The sequence below is a fragment of the Macaca fascicularis genome, chromosome X, assembly GCF_037993035.2.
Source record: "Macaca fascicularis isolate 582-1 chromosome X, T2T-MFA8v1.1".
In the NCBI taxonomy this organism is placed as follows: domain Eukaryota; kingdom Metazoa; phylum Chordata; class Mammalia; order Primates; family Cercopithecidae; genus Macaca; species Macaca fascicularis.
The window spans coordinates 142,266,644-142,288,603 of NC_088395.1; the positions used below are offsets into that span (position 1 = coordinate 142,266,644).

General features: G+C 42.9%; 1 protein-coding gene and 1 non-coding gene across 11 annotated transcripts in view; one reads left to right on the plus strand and one right to left on the minus strand.

Annotated features, from left to right (window-relative positions):
• Positions 1-318: 318 nt before the first annotated feature.
• On the minus strand, positions 319-422 carry LOC123571518 (small nucleolar RNA U13). The gene has a single exon (XR_006695670.1). It is a non-coding gene; the product is annotated as a small nucleolar RNA U13 (small nucleolar RNA).
• Positions 423-10,628: 10,206 nt separating this feature from the next.
• FHL1 (four and a half LIM domains 1) overlaps positions 10,629-21,960 on the plus strand; it is a 71,170-nt gene continuing 59,838 nt past the window's right edge. For 4 of the 10 annotated variants that reach the window (XM_005594686.5, XM_005594693.5, XM_065538122.2 and 1 more), the window contains exon 1: positions 13,571-13,694. The gene's annotated coding sequence lies outside the window, so the exon portion shown is untranslated. Of the gene's footprint in view, positions 10,756-12,832; positions 13,023-13,570; positions 13,695-14,617; positions 14,701-21,960 lie in introns of those variants that run through there. The other 6 variants (XM_065538120.1, XM_065538124.1, XM_015443898.3 and 3 more) reach the window with 3 other exon arrangements.

A 21,960-nucleotide genomic window follows, 5' to 3' on the forward strand; every position in this document is an offset into this window, starting at 1 on the left:
TTGAGACCAGCCTGGCTAATACGGTGAAACCCTGTCTTTACTAAAAATACAAAAATTAGCCAGGCATGGTGGCACGCGCCTGTAGTCCCAGATGTTTGGGAGGCTGAGGCTGAAGAATCGCTTGAATCCAGGAGGTGGAGGTTGCAGTGAGCTAAGATCGTGCCACTGCCCTCCAGCCTGGGCGACAGAGCGAGACTCTGTCTCAAAAAAAAAAAAAGAAAGGAAAAAAAAGAATTCATGAGTCCATATTGATACTGAAGAAAAAAGTTCAAAAAAGGATAGGGAAGAAGAGAAAGATCTTTTTTCTTTTTTTTTTCAGGCCAAATGGGTAAGATGCCAACATCATAACAAGGTTCAAGGGTGGCACATTTCACACATGTGCATGAACACCCAGTCTTCACGCTCATGAACTATAAAAGGATTGAAAAAGCTCTTCTTTATAGGAGAAATCCAACTAATAAATGTAAGATAAATGACAAAAATAGAAAAGCATTATTTTATAACCACCATAGCTAACTGATTCAAGTAAAAATCATCAATGAATGCTGAAACTATCAGTTGAAAACATATTGAGAAATAGAATATTTACACCCTCTCAAAATGTTGTTGAAATGGGAAAAGTTTCCTTATCCCCCTCACAGGGCATGCAATGGAAGTGTGGCTCGCTTCTTCCGTGCCTCACTGCTCGAACTTCTAGGGGAGCATGCAGATGGGCAGGTTGTGGGGCTCCGACCCCACGGCAGTCGCTAACAGTGAATGTTTACAGCTCCTGAAGCCCCAGTGAGTGTGTTACAGGATGCTCTTTTAGTTTGCCATCTATAGGCGACTTGTGTTAGCCTAATTAGACCCCCTTCCTCATCACAAGGACAGAGGGATCTCTGTATCCTGGGCTTTCTTGCCTTGGTGTACCCGAAGAATCGGATCACGTGTGAGCTTGGAGAATGAGTGCAAGGTTTTATTGAGTGGAAGTAGCTCTCAGCAGATGGGGGAGCCAGAAGGGAGAAGGTTTTCCCCTGGAGTCAAGCTGTTCAGTGGCCTGGGTTCTCCTCCAACCACCCTGACCAAACTCCACGTCATTCCACCAGTTGATGGCCTGCCGGCGTGCCAGCGTCTGTCGTGTGCTCTTCCACTGGCGTGCTCCCCTCCACGTCCTCTCAACATCCAGTCACTTTGTGTCTTCTTCTGCCGATGTGTTCCTTTCAAAGTCCAGCCACTTGTGTGCCTGTCTGTTAGGGTCTCGGGGTTTTTATAGGCACAGGATGGGGGCGTGGCAGGCCAGGGTGGTCTTGGGAAATGCAATATTTAGGCAGGAAAACAGATATGCCAGTCCTCACCTAGGTCTGTGGACACAGGGACCACAGGGACCACGCCCTTCCCTTCCCAGCACTTCCCTGCCTCCCTTCCATATAATTACTTCACAGATTGCCTTTTAATTCTAAGGCTAAAAGAAACTCTTATGATGGAGAAGTCTGATAGAAACCACCTCAACTCAGTGATCAAACCTCACATTAACAATAATGGGACAAGCTGGCATTATGCGCCCTCTGATGTGGTGCACTAAGAAGAACACGACACCACTTCTGTTGTATTCCTGCCAAAAATGGGAACGGTCACAAATCCAAATTGAGGGACATTCTGGGTGAAAACAAAACAAAACAAAACAAACAAACAAACAAAAACTAACCTGAGCTCTTCAAAATGTCAATATCACAAGAACCACCTCATCCCCAAAAAACAGCTTGGAAATATTCTAGATCAGAGAAGGCTAAAGAGACTTGACAACAGTGTGATGTTTGGTTCTTTTTTTTTCTTTTTTCACTGATGCCTCAAATTCTTAGTTCAAGGGAACCTCCTGCCTCAGCCTTCTGAGTAGTTAGGACCACAGGTGTGCACCACCACATTCAGCTAATTTTTAAAATTTTTGTAGAGATGAGTTTTTGTCATGTTGACCAGGCTGGTCTCAAACTTTTGGGCTCAAGCAATCCTCCTGCCTTAGCCTCCCAAAGTGCTGGGATTACAGGCATGAGCCACTGTGCCTGGCCAATCCTTGATTACATTCTGGATTTTAAAATGCTATGAAGTATATTATTGGAACAACTGCGAATATTTGATTATGGATGTAAACTTGATATTATATCAATGTCAAATTTTCCAAGTATGATTATTATACTGTGGTTATGTAGGCATATGCCTTTGTTTTTAAGAGATACATGAAGTATTTAGGGGTGAAGTGTCATATCATCCACAACTACAACTATCAAATAGCTCATCGATAGATAGATATCGACATACACACAAATAAAGCAAATGTGAAAAATATCAACAATTGATAAATGTAGGTAAAGGGTATATAGGTTTTTATTATGTTATTCTTGCAATGTTTCTGAAGGTTTGAAATATTTCAAAATAAAAGTTGACAAAAAACAAAAGCACAAACAAAAACAATTTTCCAGAGATAAAAAAATACAAAATAGAATACATAAAATAATAATAATGATTATGAAACAGGAGCCTGCAATAAGAAATCCATTGGAAAGAAAGAAAAAAGTTGGATAAAGAATAGAAAATACAGTAAAATCAACAAAAGTTGTTTCTTTGAAAATATCAACAAAATTGACAATCCTTCAGTTACGACGACCAAAAAAAAAATAGAGTACTCAAATTACTAAAATTAGAAATAAAAGAAGAAAGTGTATTATTACTGACCTTACAGAAATTAAAAGAATTATATGTGCCAGGCACAGTGCCTCACACCTTTAATCCCAGCACTTTGGGAGGCCAAGGCAGGAAGATTGCCTGAGGCCAGGAGTTTGAGACCAGTCTGGGCAACATAGTGAGACCCTGTCTCTACAAAATATTAAAAAGTTAGCCAAGTGTAGTGGTGAGTGCCTGTAGTTCCAGCCATTTGGGAGGTTGAGGCAGGAGGATCACTTGGGCCCAGGAAGTCAAGGCTGCAGAGTGAGCCGTGATGGTGCCACTACACTCCAGCCTGGGTGACTGAGAGAGACTGTCTCGAAACAAAAGAAAGCAAAAAAAAACAAAAAACAAAAAACAAAAAACCAAACTGGAACTAAAATCGCAGAGAACAAAAACATTAGAGTTGGGGGTGGGATGGGAGAAATTGCCTTGTTTGGGAGAAGGATGGAGATAGTGATTACATTCGGAGTGTATGATATAAATAGAATGCATGACTTCTAAAATGACTGGGGTGGCAGGGAGAAGACATGAATAAAGAATAAAGCTGAGCACAGTGGCTTGCACCTGTAATCCCAGAACTTTGGGAGGTGAGTGGGGTGGATCACTTGAGGTCAGTTGTTCGAGACCAGCCTGGCCAACAAGGCAAAATCCCATCTCTACAAAAATATAATAATTAGCTGGGGATGGTGGTGCACTCCTGTAATCCCAGCTACTTGGGAGGCTGAGGCAGGAGTATCATTTGAGTCTGGGAGGTGGAGGCTGCAGTGAGCTAAAATCGTGCCACTGCACTCTAGCCTGGGCAACTGAGCAAGGCCTCGTCTCAAACAACAACAACAACAAAACAAACAAACAAACAAACAAACACCCAAAAGAATAAAGCCAGAAGGTTGAGTCAAACAGACAAACAAAACTGCAGAATGATATAGACTAATGGTACCACTAGTGTACATTAAATATGAAATCATGAAACAAAACCAACTCAGAACAGTGGTTGACTCAGGAGAAAGAAGGGGATAGGACTGCAGACAGTGGACAATATTAAATATTTTATCTGCAATATTCAATTCTTTTACTTCCCAAAAGAGAAAGAAAGTAAAAACAACAACAACAAAACAAAACAAAAGAAAACAAAACTTCTCATGGACCAAGTCTGAAAAAAAAAAAAAAACAGAGAGACAAAGTAAATATAAACTCTTAATAATTGTGAATTCTGGGTAGTGGGAGCATGAGTTTTATATTATATTTGTACATTGCTTTTTAAGAAATGTCTGGGCCAGGTGCGGTGGCTCACGCCTGTAATCCCAGCACTTTGGGAGGCTGAAGGGGGCAGATTGCCTGAGGTCAGGAGTTCGTGACCAGCCTGGTCAACATGGTGAAATGCTGTCTCTATTAAAATATAAAAATTAGCCAAGCGTGGTGTCGGGCACCTGTAATCCCACCTACTAGAGGGGCTGAGGCAGGAGAATCGCTTGAACCCGGGAGGCAGAGGTTGCAGTGAGCGGAGATCAAGCCATGGCACTCTAGCCTGGGCAACAGAGCGAGACTTCAATTAAAAAAAAAAAATCTGAAAGCCTTAAAAATATATGGGGAAGTGTGCTGATTAGATTTACAGCCCACATTTATTAATTTCATATGTAATCCTGGCCTAATCACATAACCTTTTTTTAAAGATTATAAAAAAGCTAAAGATAGGCCGGACACAGTGGCTCATGCCTGTAATCCCAGCACTTTGGGAGGCCGAGGCAAGCAGATCATGAGGTCAGGAAGTTGAGACAATCCTGGCTAACACGGTGAAACCCTGTCTCTACTAAAAGTACAAAAAATTAGCCGGGCGTGGTGGTGGGCGCCTCTAGTCCCAGCTACTCGGGAGGCTGAGGCAGGATAATGGCGTGAAACCAGGAGGTGGAGCTTGCAGTGAGCGGAGATCACACCTCTGCACTCCAGCCTGGACGACAGAGTGAGACTGTCACCGAAAAAAAAAAAAAAAAGCTAAAGATAATCCATCGTACTTGTGTAAAAATGGGAATGTCAAGATGGAAAGGTGGAGAAAGAATCTAACATTTTCTGAACACCTACTATCTGTCTGATGTTGTGCTAGGTTCATTACATGTGTTATGTAATTTAATTTCATTCTCACAATAATCCTGTGACTTAGATAATGCTAGCCCTGAATTGCAGATGTAGAAACTGAGATGAGGTAAATTAAGTCATACTGGGGTATACATAACACTGGGGATACATGAAGAATTTCCAGGAATCCGTGGGCACAGTCAGTTGTGAAGAAATCAATTTCTAGACCCTCAACTTTTAAAAACTGATCTGCCTGAGAAAGCTGTGTCTGAGGCAGGTGGATTCTCCTTTTCCACCTCCTTTTTCTCAACAGCCCTTCTCCCATTTTACAAAAGAAAGACAACCCCTTTCACCATCACTAATCTGACTTTGACGTATTGCCCCAGGGGATATAAACCTCCCTGTGCCAAACAAAGGGAGAAGCCAAAATAAGGGTGTTGTTGTGGAAAAATGAGTGACCCTGAACGCTGCATAACAAGACCTTTTGCAACACGGTGGTTTCCAATTCTTTGTCTTCAAAAAAATTTCTGAAGGATCTAATGGAATTGTCAACCAATAAATCATTAAAACTAATTTTTGATGATAGATTCATGATGGGATGGGATTTCGGTTATATAACTCAGAAGAAATCCAAAGGTTTGTATGGTAACACTGTGAGAAACGTCCTTCTACTTATTTATGTAAACAAAGCTTCTTAGCCTTAATATTTTCAAAACATGTAAAAAGTCAAAATAAAACTGATACAGAGCCCTGTCTCATTCTAACCATAAGCAATATTTATCCACAAATGGCATGAACTAATTGAAAAAGCTTCATCCATCTCTAAGAACTACATTTCCAAAAAAGTTTACATTGTACATTTAAACCATTTTTCAAATCTTGTTACATATTTAAGTTATTTTGATTAATTGTGTACTAAAGATAACTCTATCCAGAAAACTTTTTTATATTCCACCCCCTAGAAAACATTTTTTAAACACGTAGAACTTTATGGTGAAAGAATTTTTAAAATGTAATTTATGTACATATTTGCATTGCAGAGATGTATAAAGAGTGATGAAAAACAGACTTACATGTGTAAAATATATTACATTAGTACAAAATTCTGTGAAAGAAGTGAAGGAGATATGACTTAAAGGAGAAAAAAGGAGCAATGTAAAATTTCCAACTGTTAATGAAGTTAATCATGTATAATATTTAGATGGCTAATGGTGGGTATGAAACAACTACTCTATTTAAATCTAATTGAATAGAATTAAAAAGTGATGTAATCATTTTAGAATGTCCATATATACTATATGCCCAAAATAACTTCGTTTTGTAACTATTTAAACATGGGATGAAAAAGTTTAGATACCAGCTTATAACGTGAATGGTAAGGTAAGTAAAATGTCTCACTCACTACTGTGTATCTAGTGGCACCAAGCACAGGGCCTTTCTCATATTAGGCAACCACATAAATTATTTCTAAACTGAATGGTGTGGGGGCACACAGGTTTTCAAAATTATTTTAGGAAGCACGTGAGCAAAAATGTTTGAACACACCTGAGTTTATAACTTACTCTGGGCCACACCACCAACCGAGGCCAAGCTTAGACTTGAACCCATGTTTGCAGGATTCCAAGGCTCATGGTGCTTAGACTATACCTGAGGGAGATAAAGGATGTTATGAATGTTGGTCTTAATTATTAACTCCATTCTGTTTAGAAATAATGTATTTGGTTGACTAATATGAGTAAGGCCCTGCGCTTGGTGCCACTAGGTTACTAGGTTGGTGCAAAAGTAATTGCAGTTTTAACACACAGTAGTGAGTAAGCATTTACTTACTCTCAAGGAGTTGAAAACTTTACATGAGAGATAAAAGCTGCCTTCATAAAATCTTTAATATAAGATTAAACGTAATAAGGGCAAGAAACAATTATGATACGTGCTACAGAAAAAGAGAGAGAAGTGAGGCATGGTGGTGCATGCCTCTGGTCCCAGCTATTCAGGAGGCTGAGGTGGGAGGATCACTTGAGCCCGGGAGGCTGAGATTGTAGTGAGCCAAGATCGTGCCACTGAACTCCAACTGGGTGACAGAGTGAGACCCTGTATCAAAAAAAAAAAAAAAAAAAAAAAAAGAAAAGAAAAAGAGAGAGAGACAGAAGGGTTTGAGCAGGTTCCAACATCAGATAGACAGATATTTGTAAAACAGGTAAAATTTGAACTGTGGTAGAAATAGGTGAAAGAAGGCAGAATTCATTCACCCATCCATCTGTTCACCCAAGAACCATTAATCAGAGACATAGCAACCAAATGTAATAAATGAGCCTTTAAAATTTGTGGCTGGCACAATGAGATGTCTCCTCATGCCAGTTAGAATGGCTATTATCAAAAGGACAAAAATAACAAATTCTGGGAAGGATGCAGAGAAAACTGAACTATTGTAGATGGTTGGTGGGAATGTAAATTAGTACAACTATTATGGAGAACAGTATAGAAGTTCCTCAAAAAGCTAAAAATAGAACTAGCCTATAATCCAGAAATCCCACTACTGGGTATATATCCAAAGGAAACGAAATCAATATGTCAAAGAGACATGTGTACTCTCAAGTTTTATTGCAGCACTATTCACAACAGTCACAATAAAGAGTCAACCTGTGTCCATCAACAGATGAATGGATAAGGAAAATGTGATACACACACACACACACACACACACACACACACACACAAATGGAGTACTATTCAGCCATAAAAAAAGAATGAAACCCTGTAATTCACAGCAACATTATGAGCTTGGAGGACATTATGTTAAGCGAAATAAGCCAGGAACAGAAAGACAAATACTCCATATTCTGACTCATATGTGGAAGTTAAAAACGTTAATCTCATTTAAGTACAGAGTAGAATAGTGGTTACTAGAGGCTGGGAAGGGTAAGGGGAAAGGTAGTAGTGAGAAGACTGTTAATGCAAACAATGTTACAGCTAGATGGGAGGAATAAGTTCTGGTGTTGTATGGCACTGTAGGGTGACTATCGTTAACAATTATTGTATATTTTCAAAAAGCTAGAAGAGCCCATCTGAGTATTCCCAACACAAAGAAATGATCAGGCTGGGCGCAGTAGCTCACACCTGTAATCCCACCACTTTGGGAGGCCAAGGCGGGCAGATCACCTGAGGTCAGGAGTTCGAGACCAACCTGGCCAACATGGAGAAACCCCACGTCTGCTGAAAATACAAAATAATTAGCCAGGCATGGTGGTGTGTGCCTGTAATCCCAGTTACTAGGGAGGTTGAGGCAAGAGAATCGCTTGAATCCAGGAGGCAGAGGTTGCAGTGAGCTGAGATTGCGCCACTGCACTCCAGCCTGGGCACTCCGTCTCAAACACACACACACACACACACACACACACACACACACACACACACACACACAGAGATCAGCGTTTGAAGTGATGGGCATGCTAATTATCCTGATTTGATCATTACACATTGTATACATATATTGAAATATCACACTGTACCCCATAAAGATGCACAATGATTATGTGTCAATTAAAAATAATAGTTAAAAAAAAGATTATTTCTTGACATGGAAAGATGCTTATCATTAAAGAGATTACCAGGTCGCCAAAATAGAAATTGTTTATATCAGGGTCAACAATACTGGTTCTTCACAGAAGAAAAACCAGTATTTTCGACTTCGTGGGCCATATGATCTCTGTCACAACTACTCTGTTGTACTATTGTACTGAGGAAGTAACCACAGATAATATGTAAACAAATGAATGTACTTGTGTTCCAATAACACTTTATTTATTGACACTGAAATGTGAATTTCATATGAATTTTATATGTCACAAAAAATATCCTGCTTGAAATAAATGAACTGTAAAAACAACGTTTGGGAGACATCTGGAGAATTCAGAATCCTGACTGGGTATTTTTTGGTATTAAGAAATTTTCAGTAACTGTTCCTGGGTGTGATGATGATATTGTTCTTATGTTATAAAAAGGAGAAAAGCATCTTTATCTTTTAGCCACATACACTGAAGTATTTCTGGATGGAATGATACGATGTTTTGCAGTTGATTTAAAACAATCCAGTGTATGTGTATTGGAGGGAATTGGTAGGATAACTACAATTAAAACAAAATAGATCATGTGTTGATAATTTCTGAAGTTGGGTGTTGGGTGCATAGAAGTTCATTACATTATTTTCTCTATTATGTATATGTTTATATTTTACCATAATGAGTTTTCAAAATGGCGAAACCCCATCTCTACTAAAAATACAAAAAATTAGCCAGGCGTAGTGGTGGGCTCCTGTAATCTCAGCTACTCAGGAGGCTGAGGCAGAAGAATCACTTAAACCCGGCGGGCGGAGCTTGCAGTGAGCAGGGATCACACCACTTCACTCCAGCCTGGGCAAAAGAGTGAAACTCCATCTCAAAACAACAACAACAACAACAACAACAACAAAACAACACTACTATAATTTAATGCTTACCATGTTCCAAGAAACTGGAAGTATAAACAAGGAAAATACATTGTGTGCCCTCAAGGAGCTTATGATCTGCCGGGGAAAATAGACACATGAAATGACCAGGTATGTCATGATTACCTGCTGTGCTATCAGCATGAACCAAATGCCACAGGAGAACTGGATTCTGCCTGAGTTGGTCAGGAACGGCTTGAAAGGGACGGTGAGGTTTCACTATTTCAGAAATAGAATTTCTAGGGCTTGATGACCTATGGGATGTGAAAAAGACTGAGTCAAAAGTAATAGAAGCTTTTACTTTGGCCACGGGTGGGTGGTGTGCCATTAATCCAGACAGGTAATGGTGTGTGTGTGTGTGGGGGGGGGGGGGATAGATCAGGGTGGGGGCAGGCCGGGGAGAGTTCAGCCTTGGACCTACAGGAAGTTGTTGAAACTTTTCTAGGCAGAAGGTTACTTAGTTACTGCAGTAACTAAGGTTTCAAGAGGGGAATGCACAGGATGTTTTTGGAGATCCTTCTAGATCCCAGACTAACAGCCTACTTGGGGAGAGGCAGGAGGTAAGGTTGGCTGGAGAAGTAGATGTGTTCTCTGAGAGTTGTTTTGGGCTCCACTATTGACAGGACAAGGGATGATCATGAAATGGAGTCAGTGCTTCCCTGTGGGTTCCATTGACAAAGTCAGATGAGCACCACTTTGGGGGAAAAATCACTTACCTGAAAGAAGCAGCCACTTTGGATGACTGTAATAAAAGTGATGAACACTCTTACTTTCATTGTTTTGGAAGCAGAGTATACAGGTTTGGATTGTGGGCTCTGGAACTATGCTGCTTGGTTTTAAATCCTGGTTCCAAAGTTGCTTAAGTCTCAGTTTCCTCATCTGTAAAGTATCTCATATAAGAGTAAATAAAATGATATATACAAACTGTCCATTACATAATACATTTTCAATAACTTAGAATTATTAGTTCTAATGGTACTTTTTGAAGAGAATGTAAAGGACTTGATTACTTTGTGTGCTGATAAATGCTCCATATTTCCTTCCAAGGGTGCTTTAAATTCTATTGAAATTGAAGGCCATTTTCCTCGCACCCTGTTCCTTACTAAATAGAAATCCAAAAGATCAGATCTGAGATCACACTACCTGCTTTTAGTCTATTTAATTTCTTTTTACTTCTTAACACTGAAAACATTACCAAAAGGTAGCACACAAGTTCACAATTTGGGCAACCCCTTTCTTTTTATTCGTTTTGCTTGTTCTGCAACACAAACTACAGTCCCTGACATGCTTTCATTGGAACGATGTGTTTCCATGACCCACATAATTTGAGTCTGTCTCAAGGAGGTGAAGTGTTAAGAGGCAGACTGGGCTGGCCTTGGGTGCAGACTAAGCTGGGGCAATGTGGGAGGCAGGACATGCCTTGTATCTAGTAAGAGCATCACCAATGTCTGCACAAGCGAGGAAGTGAGGAAAGAAGTGGAGGAGGCAGGAAGGAAGGAAGCAAGAAGGTAGGAATGGAGCAGAGATGGGGGTAGTGACAAGTGGGAAAAACAAGAAGGAAGAATGAATAAAGGAAGAGGGAGAAAGGAAGGAGTCTTGAGAAGAATGAATCACAACTAACACTGATTGAATGCCAAAGAATAGCCAGAAGTTTCCCTGAAAGAGGGTCCTCTGTCCAGAGCCTTCCATCATGGGTGCCTCTTGGCTGTTTCTTTTGGGCTGGGCACAGGGCTGGTATGGGGTGGGGAGTTGTCTGTGGCCAAGCTAATTGTTCAATGCCTTTCTCTGATGGAGTGGGGGCAGATTGGCTTCCTCTTCTCCTAGGCAGTGTAGCGGCACTTCTCTTGCCATCTAGAAGGACCAAACTTCAGTGCTTCTGAGGGCTTAGAAGGGGAAAAGAGGAAGCCCAGGCCCCTGGTGCCAGGGGCAGAGAAGGGGACTTTGTAAGGGCTTACGTTGCTGGTTCTCTGGTAAGGGAGACCACTAGCCAGTTTGTGAGACATGGGTCAAATAGGAATCATGAGGATCTATTTGCTGGATCTATGTATACCACACCACCCCTACACCCGCTCCTGCCATCATCATCTACCTCCATGGTCTTCTGTACAGTGAAGAATGACTTTCAGCAGATCGAGGGCCAATTCTTCCCATGAATCCAGCCCTTATTCCATCTCACCTAGGCAGGGAACTTTATACTCCTTTGCCTTACCAACCGCTCTACTGATTATCCCTAAACTGTTGACCAACAGGCTCTCATCTCTCAAATCACAAAGAGAGAAGAGAATCTTTTCTTGTCCCTACTCGCTCCTCCAGTTCTGCTCCATTGTTCTTCCCCTTTACATTGGAAAGTCTCAAAACAGTTGTCTACCCTATGCTGTCTCTACTTCAACTCCAATTCCCTCTGCAACCCTGTTTCATCAAATCCCTCCACTTCCCTCCACTAGCACCACCCTAATCTAAACCACCATCAGCTTTGATAGAAACTATTGAGAAAGCCTCCTAACTAATCTCCCTATTTCAATTTTTAATCTGTTCTGAACCATTCTCATACAAAATGAATATTGTATGATTCATTTACAAAACATTCTCCAAATATCAAACTTACAGAAATGGAGGATGGATTCGTGGTTGCCAATGGTGAAAGACTTGGGGAACTGAGGAGATGGTTATTGCTATTTTATAATTATAGTACAACAGGTAAGGTCGTTGCAATGATGAAACTGTTTTATGCATTGATCACGGTAATGGAAAGAGGCCACACGTGATAAAATTGTATAGACCTAAACACACACATACCAGACGCGTACGCACATACACACACACATACACACACACACACACGAAGTAAAACTGGAGAAATCAAAATAAGATTGGTAGATTGTACTAATGTCAACATTCTAGTTATCTTATAGTGTAGTTTTGCATTGGGGGAAATAGGGCAAGGGGGACACCAGATCTCTCTGTATTATTTCTTACAAATGCATGTGAATCTACAATCATCCCAAAAGACAAAAGCTCAGTTAAAAGAAATGCAAGTCAGACCACGTCACGCCTTGGGGTTAAGCCACTCATTCAATGCCCTCCCATTGATTCTGGAATGAAGTGGCCTGCCCATGGACTGCACCTGCCCATGGACAAGCATGCAATCCACGATCTAGTCCCTGCCAACCTGTCCAGCCTTACTTTCTGGTACTCTCCCCAGCTCTCCTGGCGCCAATCATGATCACTACCTTTTGATTGCAAAGCATCAAGATTTGGTCCCTCCTTCTGGCTTGCTTTCTGGAAAACTTTTTCCTGGCTCTTTCGTAGCTTTCAGGGTTCAGCTTAAATGTCACCTCCTCCTTTCCTAATCACACTATTTGCACTTTTCCTATACAGGCTTTATCCAAATTTGATTATTTTCTCACTTCTTTATTGTCTGTCTCCCCCAGTAGATTATAAGCTCCCAGGGCAGGGTGGGTACTGTCTGCAGACGACGCTGTTATCACCAGCGCCCGGCACTGAGCTTGGCACATGGCGAGGGCTCAGTAAACTGAATGCTGAGTGAAAGAGACGCCACGCGCCGCTTTGCCATCGGTGCTTTCTGAGTGACGCTAAAACGCTCTGGATGGTGGCATTAGGATTATGGATGGGGCTTCTTTAGCTCCCTCCGGCTTGTTACTAAGGGGGAGGGGTCGTCGGGCCTTTCTGCGCCGCTCCGAGCCACCGGGTTTCGAAGTCGCGGGCCGAAACGGCGTGCGCCCCGAACCGGGGCCGCTTTTCAGGGAGTGCGCAGGTTAGCGAGACCCCCAGTGAGGCGAGACACCACCCTCACTTGGCTGTCTTTGTTGCTCCCACCTCCCCAGCCCCGGCTGCCCGCAGTGACTCGTGACTCCCACCGGCCTCTAAGGCCCGCTGGGCGAGGGAGGGGGCCCGAGGCGCCCCCGGCCCGCCCTCCTCCCGGCCTTCGGATCCGAGCCGGCCCTCGGGAAAGAGCCTGCCACCGCGTCCCCGCAGCCACCCTCTCCGCGCGCCTGGGCCTCTCCAGTGGCGGGGACTCGTGGGCGCGCAGAGTGCGTGGCGAGCCGCCCCCCTCCCCGCGCCCGTCCGGCCGCCTCCCGCGCGCGCGCCCCGCACACAGCTTCCGTGCAGTGGGCAGAACCCGGCCCGGCGCGCGCTGCGCCCCGCCCCGGGCTAGCCGCGCCCGCCCCCGCGCTCCTGCTCCCTCCCCTCCTTCCCTCCCCGCCTCCCCCGCGCGCACCCCTCCCCTCGCGCCCCTCCCGCGCCCTACATCCACCGCCCGGCGGAGGGGGCTCAGTCCGCAGCCGCCGGCGGAGGGGGCTCAGTCCGCAGCCGCCGGCGGAGGGGGCTCAGTCCGCAGCCGCCGCCGCCACCGCCGCGCCTCGGCCTCGGTGCAGGCAGTGGCCGCCGCCGCCGAGACAGCTGCGCGGGCGAGCATCCCCACGCAGTAAGCCCGCTTTCTCTCCGCTTGTGCGCGCGTGTGTGCCTCCCGCCCGCCCGCGTCTTGGGTCCCGGGGGAGCGGCTGCCCTCCTGCCCCGCCGCCGCCGCCGCTCTGGGCTGGTCCCTGCGGTCCCGGCTGCTCGGCCTTCCAGGGCTGGGTACCTGCGGCCTCGGCGGCCTCGCTGAGGCCGGGGGCCGGGGGCGTCCCGGGCTGCGGGGTGCGGGACGAGGGACTGCGAGGTCCCCCCTTGTGTGTGCCTCGGCCTCCCCTGGGTTTTCGCCTCGATGGGGACTAGGAGGCACTGGGGTGGAGGTGGGGTATTGGGAGTGAAATGGGGGCTCTCCATGTTTTCCTGTGCCGGGGATGGTGGGGAGCGAGAAGGGAGTGAAGGGGGGGGCCCTGGTTTTGTCACCAAGGATGGCGGGCAGTGGGGGGTGCGGCGAGGTGGGGACACCTCTTGGTTTTTTCAGCCAGGATAGCTAGCAGGGGCTGTGGGGAGCGGGTGAGGATGAAGCGGTGGGTCGACTCCCTTGGTTTTCCCATCAAGGATGGCGGGGATCGTGGAGGGGGGAGGTGGGAGACCTGCTTTGCTTTGCTTAACGAGGATGGCTGGGGTGGCGATGAGGAGTAGAGGTGAGGGGGCCCGCCTGGGTTTTCCTGACGCGGATGCTTGCGGGGTGGTTGGAGGATGGGGGTGGGGTACAGACTAAGGAGGGAGGGGGAGGGCCGGCTGTGGTTCTTCTGTCCAAGGGGGATGGCGCGGGTTTGGCGAGTGGGGGTGGGGAGGGGGTATTTCAGCTCCAGCGTGGAATCTAGAGAAGCACGAGGAAGGTTCTATCACGGGGGTTGAGCCTTAGAAGGTGGGTTTTCAAAACTGCAGGGCGTGACCTTTCCCGTCTCAAAAAGCGTGAAATCCTTACAAGGTGCCGTCTGTTCTAGGCTCTGGGAGAGAGATTTCTGCTTTCGAAGTTTCTCTTCCTTTCCTCTCTGCTCTTAGCCGTCCAGGACTAGGTAAAGGTTAAAAAATCATCAAGGCTAAGTCACTGTTGTGTCGTTCGTGGTGAGCGCTATATTATTTTCTGCATTTGGGAATGTGCGAGTTTTTCAGGTTTGTTTTGATTGCCCTTTACAATAAACACCCCATGCTAGGGAGACCCCTTGGGAAAATAAAAGGACGAGGCTTATTAATGGTATGCCAGGTTTGGATTTTGAATTCCTGAAGGGCAGGAGATAACATCCTTGTAGCATTTCGCTTGGTTTTCAGAAGAGTAGAAATAGTAGAATAAGCGTATGTATTTGCTGGAAGTCCCCTTGTATTCATTTAAATTATCCCTTCGGGATTATCCGAGCCCCCTTTGATTTGGATTTGGAATAGATCCAGTTTTCCTAATTGGAGCCATCATCTTGTAATTGCTTGTAATTCTTGTCTGGGTTATCAAATCTATGGCAAGCTTATAGAACAGCAGGAATAATTTTTTCCGTCATCTTGATTAAGACAGTTTTAATGTAAATGTTACGGTGTTCCTTGGAAATGTGAACATTTGCAGAATAGCACAAGTTTAAATTATGGGCCCCCCTGGAATTTTGTAAAGCCTTTGCCGCCCCAGCTCATCTCCAAGAACCAGGACCTCCGGATCCTTACACTGAAGAAGCAAGGGCTTCTGGGATGGTAGCTTTGCGTTTACAAACTCATGTTCATATTTGCTTAAGAAGAATACGTATTGAGCAGGCATTTGCCTTTTATGTGGTGAGACTATAGTGTTTTCCCATTTTTGGTTACATAAGGTTCCAATCAAGTGTTTACCTTCAGTCTTTAAAAATGCTTATTTAACATTTTTAAGGGCCAATATAATCTTTATGCAACAGGAAATTGGTCAGATAGGCCATGATTTGTGCAAACCACCTCACAATAAGTACATAGTCTAAGACTATCATATAGATTCTGTAACCATATATGGTTTTTGAAATTCTAGGGTACCATTCCCATATTTAATTTTCAGAAAAGGAAAATATTTTTTTCAACCAAGTCTAGATTTTTGAGTGAAACTAAGAAACATTGTGTAAGATTTAAATTGACAAAATTCCTCCTGTATAATACTAGTGCATTGGAGGTAATTTAATATATATTAAATGAATGGACCGCTAAAACAAAGTAATTATTTTTTTTTTTTTCCTGGAAGTGTCAAACTGGAAATGTTTAAGAGGAAATAGATTTTTAGTTACAAAGATCAACAAAAATGCATTTATTTACACTACTGTATTATAATGTTAATATGGTATTCACTCTGTGCCCAAATAACAATAGAAAAAATAGCATATTTTTATAGTAAAATTTAAGCCTAACGTGTTTTTCTCTGAGGAGTAGAATGCAGAAAGTGGTAAAAATCTTTTACAGAGAGAAGCATGTTGATAGGAAGTGGGCTTTAAGTTTCTCTCTGGACAAAAGGTGTAAATGGCATATTTTTTACCTGGCTTTTTGAGAATCTGTTGCCCCCGAGGACATGAAAGACATTTCAGGAATTAACAGAAGTCGGATCAGATTCTCTTGCTAGATGTTCTTAAAGATTTTGCTGATAATGCATTTGAAAATTTGTAAATCAAGTTTTCATATAAGAAATTAACCCTCACCTCTAAAGTCTGAGCATTAGAAAAGTTTGTTGAAGGCATGGAAGGTAATTTCCTGTGACTGAACCCTGTTTTTCCACTCTCCACCTCCTAGTTCCCTTCTTCCCCATGCCTCCCCCCCCCCCCCCCCCCCCCCCCCCCCCCCCCCCCCGGTGCCAGCAACGTTGGCTTTTATAACCTTATGGGAGTTGAACCAAATGTTCCTGCTTGCTTGAACTTGAGGCCTTATCTATTTGGCTGCTTTCCCCAACTTTTGCCTACTGAACTTTTTTTGTTAATTGAACTATCTAGTTGTTTGGATTTGGGGTAAAAGGGAGGAGACTGTAATTATTTTCTCTTAAAAGATCTTTTAGCTCCTGTGGGAGAAGAGCAGAGAAAGGTTCTTTTTTGGTCAATGGTGTACTTAATTAAGCAGAATATATGACTGTTCGTTTATTCAACAAACATTTGCCGAGTTCCCTCCTCTGTTGGAGGCTCCATGCTAGATGTGGAGATATTTGGTTGATAAGAAATGGCTTCTGCCTTTCTGGTGCAGTTTTGAAAATGAAAAATAGATAGTGAATCTGTTGTGAATAATCAAGAATTGTCTGGAGTTTTTTGGAGATACACATAGCAACCTTCTATACAACCATGCAAACGGTGGGGGCGTTTCTTTCCAGTCACTTATTCACTGCATAAACTGTACCTTGCTTTCTCAACTAAGACATGTTTTTTTTTTAAATTTTTTCATTTTGGGAAATCGTATTGTTTATAAGTCATATTAGGGTCTATGGCCTTTTCTTTTTTAAAAAAATAAAGTAAATAAGACATAGCTGATTTCTTGATGTTTACATTCAGCTTTGTATTACTGTATAGAGTAGGGAGAAGTGGAAGGCCAGCATCCCTTCCTGTGACTTAATGCATCTCTGATGGCAAATTGGGCCTCCCCAAAATATTTTTCTGGGGTCAACTTTGACTTATGGATAATAATGCATGATGGAGCCCAGAAGAGTGGATAGTCCTAAATAGTAGCTCAAATATAGTAGCTCAAATATATCTTTGACCTTCTAGAGGGCTACTTCCTGAGTGCCTGGAGAAACCCCCTCTGTGTGGATAGTGCCACACTGGTGGTTTTCAGTCAGGGCGCTTTTGCCCCCCCCCCCAGGGGTCACTCAACAATTTTTGCCAAATTTTGCCATTCTCAAGGGCACTCTACCGGCATTCAGTTGGTAGAGGCAGGGATGCTGCTTAAATATCCAACAGCGCATAGGGCAGTGCCCGGCAGCAAATATCCAGCCTGAAATGTCAGTAATGCTGAGGTTGATGTAATTTCCTCTACAAAATGTAGCAGAACATAATTCTGGGAGAGTAGAGAACAATAACAGCGTCTTGAGGTGACTGAGTAGTTGGCAGAGCTCACTTTATTAGTCTCAAAAATGACTAGTTCCAGCCAGGTGCTGTGGTTCACGCCTGTAATCCCAGTACTTTGGGAGGCTGAGGCAAGCAGATCACTTGAGTCCAGGAGTTCGAGACCAATCTGGCCAACATGGCAAAACCCTGTCTCTACTAAAAATACAGAAAATTAGCCGGGTGTGGTGGTGTGCGCCGGTAGTCCCAGCTACTTGGGAGGCTGAGGCAAGAGAATCGCTTGAGCCCAGGAATTGGAGGTTGCTGTGAGCTGAGATTGCACCACTGTACTCCAGCCTGGGTGACAGAGTAAGACCCTGTCTTAAAAAAATAAAATAAATAAATAAAAGTGACTAGTTCCTGCATACCAACCTGAAGAATTAAAGAAAATAACAGCTACCATTTATGGCACTTACTCTGTGCCAGAGGACTTGTATACATTATATATTCTCTTCATTTTGTAAATGAGGAACCACACTCAGAGAGGTAAGGGAACTTGCCTGGGGCCTCACAGCTCGTCAAGGTTAGAAGTAGAAATCAAGATTAAGATTATTACTCCTTTGAAGTTCATGGTTTTAAGCACAACTATGCATTATCTCTCTTTCGGCATGCATCATTCAAAATCTTAACAAAATCAAAATTACTATATGTCCTATATACCATTGGGCTTGCCTGAGAGTAATTAAAACCATGAATGCTAAATGTGATCATACTTGGAGTAAGTGACAAGGAGTAGGGGAAAAGAGAACCAACATTAATTGAACACCTACTAAAATTTCAGGAAGCATGCAAATTAAATATACACCCATTGTCTAATTTGATCCTCACAGCAACTCTGCAGTTATGATGCACATTTTACAGATGAGATTGGGATATATTTGTTAGGTAACTTGTCTAAGATTGCACAACTAATAAGCAGCAGGGCTGGGATTTGAAATGATGTCCCACAACCAAGCCACTTTTTGCAGCTTACTCTAAAAGTTGGAAGTAAGTTGAGCCTCTTGGAGAAAGGAAGGTAGGCCCTGGGTAAAAAGTAATTTCAGGCAGAGTGTGGTGGCTCACACCTGTAATCCCAGCACTTTGGGAGGCTGAGCTGGGCAGATCACCTGAGGTCAGGAGTTCAAGACCAGCCTGGCCAACATGGTGAAACCCCGTCACGGCTAAAACACAAAAATTAGCCAGGCGTGGTAGCGGGTGCCTGTAATCCCAGCTACTCGGGAGGCTGAGGCAGGAAGAATTGCTGGAACCCAGGAGTCGGAGGTTGCAGTGAGCCGAGATAGCACCACTGCATTCCAGCCTGGGCTCTGTAGAGCTAGACTCCATCTCAAAAAAAAAAAAAAGTAATTTGAGAGGTAACGTGTAGTAGACGTTGGATTATATTCAGGTAGAGAATGGAGAGGTGAATTGCTGTACCTTCCTCAGCTGATGAGAATTGAATTCTACATGGAATTTGTTCTAGAGATCTACTCAAATTGAAACAGTGATTGTCATTTTGTCCAACTTCATTTTCTGTCTTACCTGAATTTTCCAAGCTGTGCTTTGATAACCATGAATCTGGAAGTTATGGAAGTCTGTGCTTAACCTTTCAGTAGCTCACCTTCCACCTTTCTTAGGGCTGTCCTGTAGAACACAGGAGTGACAACATTTGGTTTTTGTCTTCTTTTTACACAATTTAAACATTTGTGCTTGCTATGGAAGATGTTTTTATAATACATGGCATCAAATTCATTCTTGTGTTTTTCATATGGGGTTGTTTTGTTTTGACAACTAAATATTTATTTTAAGTTTTAATGTGTTTTGTTTCAGAGCACAAAAAGAGGAAACATTTAAAAAATAGCCCAATCACAATCATTTTATCTGAAAAGCATTTTTTGGGGGGTGGGGGGGTGCAGGAAAAGGACTGCATGTTTCATTTCATTTACTTCAGTTGGAAAGGAATTTTAACCATGATTCTCAAGGGCCAGGATGCTGGAAAAAATGTTATTTAGATAAAATGCATGTTTTGATTTCCACATAGAACCGTGAGTCATAGATTCTGATTATAATAATAATGTCCTGATTCTACTACAGCAATCAGCCACTTGGGGAATCAACCACTGTGTATAGACATGCATGGTGATACCATCTGATTTGTCCCATCACCCACTGATTCATTCTAGAGTAGACTTGAGCGATCTGATGGAACTTGCAAGAATGAATGATCCTTTTGAAAATCAAATTTGTCAGTAAGAATGGTACATTTTATTGTAGGAAAATGCAGAAAATACAGAAAAGCTTCAAGAAGAAAACCAAAATCAGTCATAATTCACCACCCATAAATTAATGACAATATTTTGTATGTCCTTTAAAAATGCAGTACTTTCTAAAAATGGTGGATTCAAGCCCATTGCAAAACCTCCAACTTATATAGTGTGTTATTTTTTTTTAAATGACTAGAAGATTTTCTGAATGACTGCTACATCTCTAGATAGAAGTCACGGTCATAACCCATGAAAAGGGAAAGCTGACAGGCAGTTGGAGAACTATGCTATAGCATCTTCCTGACAGCTATTTAAAGAAGCTTAAGGATAGCTCCTTTAAATTTCTCCTCTTCCAACTTGAATGATCGAGTTTCAATGCTAAAAGAGGCTGTCAGTACCCACCTCTCATTATTTTACAGATGAGGAAACTGAGGCTCAAAGGGGTCAAGCATCTAATGTGCTAACATCAGAGTTCCAGCTTGAACTTTTAGGTTGTCTTCATAGGTAGGTAATTTTTTATTTCCTAAAGATTTCTCCCAGTCAAGAACTTTTTCATGGCCTGACCCTCAAAAGAACAAGCTCTTCTGGTGGGAGTATACTATAAAGGATACTAAAAGGCCGAGTATAATACTTCCTAATTTCAGAATATGTTCCAAACAGTTGTGGGCAGTACAGGAATTTTTCATGTTATTTGCTTTATTGTAATTGAATATTTAGTGATGGGGAACCTCTTGAATGGGTCTAACTCTCAGTTTAATTTCCCCTAGCCTATGGGGCTAGTGCCAAGGCATATATGAAGTATGCCTATAGGTACAAAAATGAAAGATGACATTAAAAGAGTCTTTAGACATGGTAGCCTGGAAAATCACAATTAGGGCTTTTGCTCCATGAAAGTATTTTTTTTTCCTTTATAAAGGGAGATATCTGTTGAAATTGTGGGATAGAGATTTTAAAGATTGCATCTGCTTCCAAACTAAGGTCAAAAGTTAAATTGTAGTAAATGTGTGCAGTGTGGTATCATTAAACTGCGCACACATACATGAAATTGTTGATTTAATCTGGCATCCTTTTTTTTTTTTTCTTTTTTTTTTTTAGATGGAGTCTTGCTGTGTCGCCCAGGCTGAGTGCAGTGGCGCTCTCTCAGCTCACTGCAACCTCCACCTTTCGGGTTCAAGTGATTCTCTTGCCTCAGCCTCCCTAGTAGCTGGGATTACAGGCACATGCCACCACACCTGGCTAATGTTTGTATGTTTAGTAGAGATGGGTCTTTACCATGTTGGCTAGGCTGGTCTCAAACTCCTGACCGCAGGTGATCCACCTACCTCGGCCTCCCAAAGTGCTGGGATTATAGGTGTGAGCCACCACGCCCAGCCTTAATCTGGCATTCTTAAAAAAATAAGTTATTTCGCTTTCTTCTCCCTTTTCTCCTGCCCCATTTCATTTCTTTCTGTAGCTGTGAGGGTCACTCTTCGTGTCTGTTTCACTCTCAGGGTGACTCTTTTTTCAGTCCACCTGACTGCACCCACTTACCTTTTTCCAGGCTCTCCATGGATCCATATCCTTCTATCACATTCATCTGCCACTGCATCTTGCCCTTGTCCCCATTTACCATTGTTTAAATTACCCCACCCTAGGCTGGGCCAGGGCTGTTTTTCAGCTTAGGCTGGACAGGGAAGCTGATCTCCAGGGCAGATGTGGAGTGAGAAGAGGAGTTGTCACTCTATACAGAAATGTCATTGACAGAATAGGATTAAACAAAATATGTACAGAGTTATAGGCTATGTATACATGTAAACTTGTGAACACAAAATCATCCCTTCTTTACAGCCAGGGTTCCAGCAAATGCTAAGGCTACATGAAATAATGAGTATGGATACCTATTGCCGAGGGCTTACTATTTGAACAAGTGAGAGAATTGTACTCTTGCCTAGGGGTGTATGTTTAAGTAGTTTTTTTTTTTTTTTTTTGCTCCTGTTCCTTGTTATTGCCTGCTAATGGATATGTATATTGTCAGTAAGTG